Source organism: Gavialis gangeticus, unplaced genomic scaffold, assembly GCF_001723915.1.
Source record: "Gavialis gangeticus isolate Ggan-Ray unplaced genomic scaffold, GavGan_comp1, whole genome shotgun sequence".
NCBI lineage: Eukaryota > Metazoa > Chordata > Crocodylia > Gavialidae > Gavialis > Gavialis gangeticus.
This window is the reverse complement of record NW_017728994.1, coordinates 59,786,056-59,793,318: the sequence shown is the minus strand read 5'-3', so window position 1 is coordinate 59,793,318 and position 7,263 is coordinate 59,786,056.

Here is a 7,263-nt window from a genome sequence, read left to right as displayed (position 1 = left end):
ACATCCCTCCAGGTCGAAAATGACCCATCTACCACCACTCTCTGGGTGCAGCCCTCCAGCCAGTTGGTGACCCAACTGACTGTGTAGGTGTCGACACAGACTGTGTATGAGTCTTTGGGCCCCCTCCAAGCTCGGGGATGGGTTAATGACTTCATCCTGACCCTTTACAATGTTTTCTCCTGAAGAAGGGTGCTTGTGCCCGAAAGCTTGCAATTAAAGATTTTTTTTTCTTTTTTTTTTCTTTGCAAAAATCTAGTTGGTCTAATAAAAGATATCACCTCTACCACAAGTTCTGATTTCCTTTTGCCTCTAGACCAATACAGCTACAACCTGGATACCTGACTCCTGGCAAGGAAAGTGCATTACTGAACATGTAAAATTGCTTTGCTGTTGGTGGGGTGTGGAAGGGGAGGATGCATGTTCTGCTATTGTCCTAGAGCCCCCTGAGATCTTCTGAGTATGAACCACCCTGCAGTCCTCTGAAAATCAAATTGCTTTCAGTTCTGGAGGAGAGAGTATGTCAAGCTGGCATTGCAGCTTAATGATATGAGATTTGAGGGGAGCCCTGCTAAACTGTCTTCTCCTGAATGTCCCTTCTTACAGGATTTTCCAGGGCAGTAGTGATGTAGGCTTTGGAGTCCATTCCCAGTGCTGAATCTGACTGCCTTATAAACTACTAGGGCAAGTCTTGAACCATTTTTGTGTCTCGGTTTCCCAACTTATAAAGTAGGAATAATATCCACCTTTGTAGAACTCTTCAAATCCTCCAATGAAAATTGCTATATAAATTCAAGGTACAATGTTATTATTACTATCTTCCATGAAACTACCTAATCACTATTTAGGTGTACTGAAAGCCTGTGACAAATGTGAATTTGCTTTTATTCACTACAAAGGCCTTTTATTATCTTAATGAGTCACAACATCAGCTGGCGAAAATAATCGCAACATAGGCATTTTCCATATCTTAATTAATATAACCCTGACACAATTAACTGAACTCATGTTTCAGGCAAGTATTTCTAAGGAGATACATGCCTTGAAATATGGAAGAACCATCAGAGTGTTTAGCAGAGAAGCTAATTTTTCTTTTTGTTTGTTAAATAAAAAGAAACTCTTGGAACAAAATCTCTTTTGAGAACACTTGATTAACACTTGATTAATGACCTTGGGAAACAATATTCCAGTTGCACTAATGCTACTATTATAAGAAAAGCTATGTGTTTGTTTTCATTACAAATGCTTATTTTCAAGGTATTGCATCTTGACTTAGGTCTGTGTGAAAAATAATAATGATGCAATGTAGAATCGTGGAAGTGAATTATTTTAATGAAGGCATTGTTGTAGCATTTTAATTTTTCATCTATATTTTAATATTGTCTTTACTGACTTCAGGACATATACTCTCCCTGCCATTGCAGTATATAAGAGACAGCTTGTTGCTAGGAACAAAGGAAAATTCTGTAGGTCCAGGTACTACTCAGAGCCACCACAATCAGCCTTCTCCTGAGTGCCTTGAAAGCCCTCATATAGGTCCTGGCAGGAGTGGAGTTCAGGGTGGGAGGGATTATAGCACCAATGGGAAGAGGAGTCTCTGCCATGAATACTGATACAGATATTTTCAACTGCAGGGAAACCTATGAGCATCCCAAATCAAAGGTCCATTTGGGTTAAACTCTCATCTTGACATTGGGCCTTCCTCTGAGTAAGACAACACCCACTAAGGAGAAAACTCTAAAACTCACAATATAATTATGATAAGATACAAAACACAGTGGGGCTCCACCAAGGACTACCAAATCTGGGCCTGACCCTTGTAGGGGGGCGGTCCTACTGCAGCTACACTGAATAATTTTGGAGTCTAGATCAATTACAGTTAAAGTGAGCAATTAAAATTGAAGAAAGCAATGTGTAATTCTTAGGCTGAAAAGCAAGTTTTCTTACCATATAAACTGGAGTCTGATGAAAAAATACCTCTTGTTGTCATACTGGTGCTGTGGTAAGAGAGAAGACTTAAGCCTAAATTGGCAAAAATGATGAATGATTCAGGATGTCTCAAATTCTGATCCAGGTGTTACAAGATAGTAACTTATAGACCATGCTGACTTCACGCTGGAGCTGCGAGTACTCAAGAATTCTTAAAATAAGGCCAAGGTCTCGCATCAATCCACAGACGAATCTAAGGCCATGATGGATCTTTAAATCTAGTCTGACCTCTCATATATCACCGACTAATCAACGTCATGCATTTATCTTTGTATTCAAAGGATGCAATGGCATAGCAGCTAAAGTATTTCTAGATGGCTCAAGAGGAGTGATCTTGAGCCTTGCCTCCAGACTTGCGTTGAAGGATTCCCCTCCAATCGATCCAGCTGTGAATGGATTTGGTCAGTCAGGCTGGAGAGTCAAAAGTAGTCATATGGGACATTAGATACAACACTCCTTTGCGTGCTTTCAGCTACAGAAACTGGAGTGCGTGGGTAAGGCCCAGTAACGGGCCAGCTTCATTCCTGTATTGAGCCCAATAATTTGTATTTGACTAAAGTATAACTGGTGATTGGCTAAAGCCTCTCTTCCAAAAGGGCATCCCAGTCTTGATCTGAAGGCATACAACATTTCTGTTGGTAGTTTGTTCCTATAGCTAATCCACCCTCACTGTTAAGATTATGCCTTGTCTCTAGTTTGAATTTGTCTGGCCTCAGGTTCCAGCCATTTGTTCCTGTTATGCTTTTCTATATGAGATTAAAGAGCCCTTTAGTACCTGGTATTTTCTCCCCATGAAAATGCTTACACACTGTAATCAAGTCACCTCTCAGTTGTGTTTCTGATAAATTAAACAGATTGAGAGATTTAAGTCTCTCACTGTAAGGTATTTTCTTCAGCTCCTGAATACTTGTTGTTCGTTTCTGTGCTGTCCTCAATTTTTCAGCTTCTCTTTAAAAATGCAGACACCAGAACATCATGCCAGACTCCAGTATCCTCACCACTGCCAGAGATAGTGGTAAAATCATTTCCCTCCTACTCGCTATTCCCAGGTTTCTACATACAAGAACTGCATTAACACTTTTTGTTCCAGCACCTCACTGAGTATATTTTCCCTTAACCCTTTTCCGAGTCACTGCTTTCCAGGATACAGTCCCCTTGTTCTGCATTCTTTGTTCCTAGATACATAACTGTATATCTGGCTGCTTTAAAACACATTTTATTTGAATATGCTCAGCTTGGGGAGTGATCTGTATCACTTAGTCTGATTGCCCCTTCATCAGCCTAGTTACCACTGTACTAATCTTTATCATCTGCAAATTTTATCTCAGTAACGATTTTCTGCTCATTTCCAGGTCACCGATGAACATGTTGCCTAGCGTCAGGCCAGGGCCCTGTCTTTGTGGAAGTCCATTGGAAACACCACCATTCAGTAATGTTTCCTCCCTTGCTACTTTCTGAGACTTGGTAGCTGTCTAGTTCTAAATCGATTTAACTAGCTGTTACGTTTTCAATCAGAATGTTACACAGCAGTAGGTCAAATGCTTTATTCTATAGTTGTTGCTGTTGTTGGGGTAAAGCCCATAAAGCTAAGGCACTCAAAATTAGTAGCCACTTTTGAAAATGTGGGGTTTAAAAAGTAATGTTTTTACCAGACTCATTTGGATAACTAAATTGAATTCATCTTTGATACATTCTGCTAATTTCTCCAGCTTGCATTTGTAATCAGTGGGTACATCTACACATACGTTATAATGCACGTTAACTTAGTTTAATGCTCAGTGAAGCAGCACTAAAATGTGCTATTTAATGTGCATTAAAAGAGGCTAATGCGCATTGTCACTTAAAAACCATGGGCACTTATATATATACTTTTCTGTCCTGTGACGCACCAGAGATCCACCACTTTGGAGCAGACTCGATTAATCGAGTTTGGTCTGCACGCGAGCTGAGGCAAACTATGCTGTGCTGCATGAAGTTGTGTAAGTGGCAAAATTCACATCAGCATGCAGAAATGGTGGTGGTGCACTTTTGAACTAAAGCACCTCTGATGTGTTTAGTTCAAAAGCATGCCGCTGTCATTTTCTCAGCACTGATGTGCATTTTGCCTCTTATACAACAGCAAGCATCACAGTGCCTTGTGCTTTTCAAAGTGCCCAGCGCTGCAGCGCTTGCATGTGTAAAAATACCCCATGCTCTTTAGTTAATGTTCATTAAGACAGGAAAATGATCATTTTCTTAGGGCATTTTTACATGTGCTCTGGGAGGCATGGGTAGGGGCACTTTAATTAGCGAGTGCTTTTAAAAGTGCCCAAGCTTCATGTGTATCAGCGTCCCCCATGCTGAAAAATGGCAGCGGGGCACTTTGAACTAAAGCTCATCAAATGAGCTTTAGTTCCAAACACCTGCCACAATTTTTTGGTGCAGGGACACTAATACACATGACACCACAGTCTGCTGGAGTGCGTTTATTTCCATGCTCCAGCAGACTACATTAATCAAGTCAGGCAGGTTAATCGCGTCTACTCCAATGCGCTGGACTTCCAGCACATCGGAGCTGGCTCCCTGCATGTGTATAGGAGCCTAGTGAGCGCATCTACATGTATGCTTTAGTGTGCATTAGCCTGTTTTAATGTGCTTTAAAGTATCATGTTAAAAAACATGCTTTTTACTTAATGCACATTTAAAATAAGCTAATACACATTAAGCATCCCTTAAAAATTGTGCGCTTTAGTTGATGAACATTAAGCCAAGCTAATACATATTTCCCTAGTACCTCACAATGGAGGGCACTTTTTCATGTGCTCCGGGGGTGGGGGGAGGGCACTTTAATTAGAGGGACTCTTTCTAATTAAAGTGCCCCAGCCTCTCATGTATCAGCATCTCTGCACTTCAAAATGGTGGTGGGGGCGCTTGAACTAAAGCTCATTTGAGCTTTAGTTAAGATGCCCCTACCACTGTTTTGAAATGCAGGGATGCTGAAACACAAGACATGGAGGTTCGCTGGAGCACAGTAATTGCCTTGCATCAGAGCAGTACCGTAATTACAGCACATTAGAGCAGCCTCCACGCTCGTGTACAGGCACCTGGAGGTACTACATGTAATGTGCATTACCTAAAGTGCATTGATGCATTTGTAGACATACCCAATAGCCCTAACATCATAACACTGTAAGATTCAGTGCTTCTCCACAAAGAATCGGAGCCCTAGAAAAGAGAGAAAGTTCATGGAACAGAATGGCAGGATTTTCCTGCTGTCTTGCTGGGTGAAGGTATTTGAGCCCTGTAGAGAGCAGCAAATTAATTACTGCTAAGTTACTAAGTCAGACTGCAAGAGCAGTGGGGGAGACCCTCTAGGAAGAAAAAAATAGGACTAACAAGGTTTAAGTCTGGGCTGTCCAACTTGTAGGCCCTGCACAATATGTGCCCTGGGGGCTGCATGTTGTGCAGGCCACACCAGGCATGCCTCATGGATGCTTACCCCATCCCTGCTGTGGCATGAGGTGTAATCCGCCCACACCGCCCCGATACATTCAGGGCTGCTCCCTGCATTGCTGCACTGCCCTCCCCCTGGGCAAAGGCAGGAAGCAGCAGTTGAAGGAGAGGGGGGGCTAGGAGTGGTAAGAGTGGTGGGTGATGGGGGGGCGCTGCATATTCATGTGGCCTGTGGGCCACCCGTTGGACAGCCCTGGTTTAGGGGAAAGCACCTGCAGGTAGGCTTGGGGAGACTTACGCTAGAAAAGAAGTTCAAGGAGCAGCTAAAACTGGAAAGGCTCAAGCTGAAGTTTATCTAATGTTATTCCTGAATCACTTCTGTGGTTAATAGGAAGAAAGGGGCTTTTTGCTTCATTACAAAGAGTGTGTAGCTCAGTTCCAGGAATTTCAGTGCTTGGAATTACTCATTTAAGGAAATGTATATCAAATGTTTGAGGAGGTGAAGTTATTCTGTACTATGAAATAAGTTTGGAAGGTACTGAGTGTTATGATGTGCATAAGGCTATTTTCAATCTGATGTTAGAAATTAGGAATGGACCATTTAAATATGAGTAAGAGTCTGCTTTTAAGTCAAATGAAATTCCCAAAAGGTGATTTTAAGTTGTGATTCTGCATTGTGGGGCATGCTTTGACTTGGATCCACAGAGGCATGTTCTTAAATCTGAAGGTACACCTAGTCCCCCTGACGCTTTCAGGATTAAGCATTCCATTATGTGAAATGGGTGAAACACTGTCTGGATTTGGGCTTCTGCAGGGCATGTATTATGGACTTGTCATTGAAGCTGTGCAGTACTTGGGAGATGAAGGACAATTCTGGAGAACTACCCAGCTTCCATAGACTCTTCCCAGAGCTGGGCTTGGATTCTTTTCAAGAGACAGGGAGCAAATTCTGACTCTGGTGGGAGTTTCCCAAGAAACTCTGAGTTTCCATTGTCCACATATTTCATTTCCTCATTGTAGAAAACAGCTATTGGTTCATTTCAGTCTTCATTCTAGACAGAGGGTTTATGATATCACCATCATTTCACCCTTTAGCTCTTCCACTTCCATTCTCAAGCCATTGTGACTTAGCTGCTATTCATTATACTAGGCATTAAATGGACTCCTGTTTTCTTTAAAAAACAAACCAATCTCAGCACTTTGACGTTTAGCATCATTCAAATCATAAAATCTTTGTGTGTTTGAGTGTTCATGATGTTTAAAATGACCCAGGAGGAATCTGCATTTCTGAACGTTTTAGGTAAGTCCTGGTTTTCATAGTTTCATAGTTTCTAGGGTTGGAAGGGACCTGAGCAGATCATCTAGTCCGACCCCCTGCCATGGCAGGAAAGAGTACTGGGGTCAAACGACCCCAGCAAGGTTTTCATCTAACCTTCTCTTAAAAACCCCCAGGGTAGGAGCCTGCACCACTTCGCTTGGAAGTTGGTTCCAGACCCTAGCCACCCTGACCGTGAAGTAGCGCCTCCTGATATCTAGCCTAAACCTACCCTCTGCCAGCTTGTGACCGTTATTCCTGGTCACTCCTGGCAGTGCTCGGGGGAACAGGGACTCCCCCAATGCCTGCTGATCCCCCCTGACTAGTTTATAACAGGCCACTAGATCCCCCCTCAGCCTTCTCTTTTGGAGGCTGAACAGGTTCAGGTCCCGTAGCCTCTCCTCATAGGGCCTGCCCTGCTGTCCCCTGATCATGCGAGTGGCCTTCTCTGGACCCTCTCCATGCTGTCCACATCCCTCCTGAAGTGCAGCGCCCAGAACTGGACGCAGTACTCCAACTGCGGCCTGACC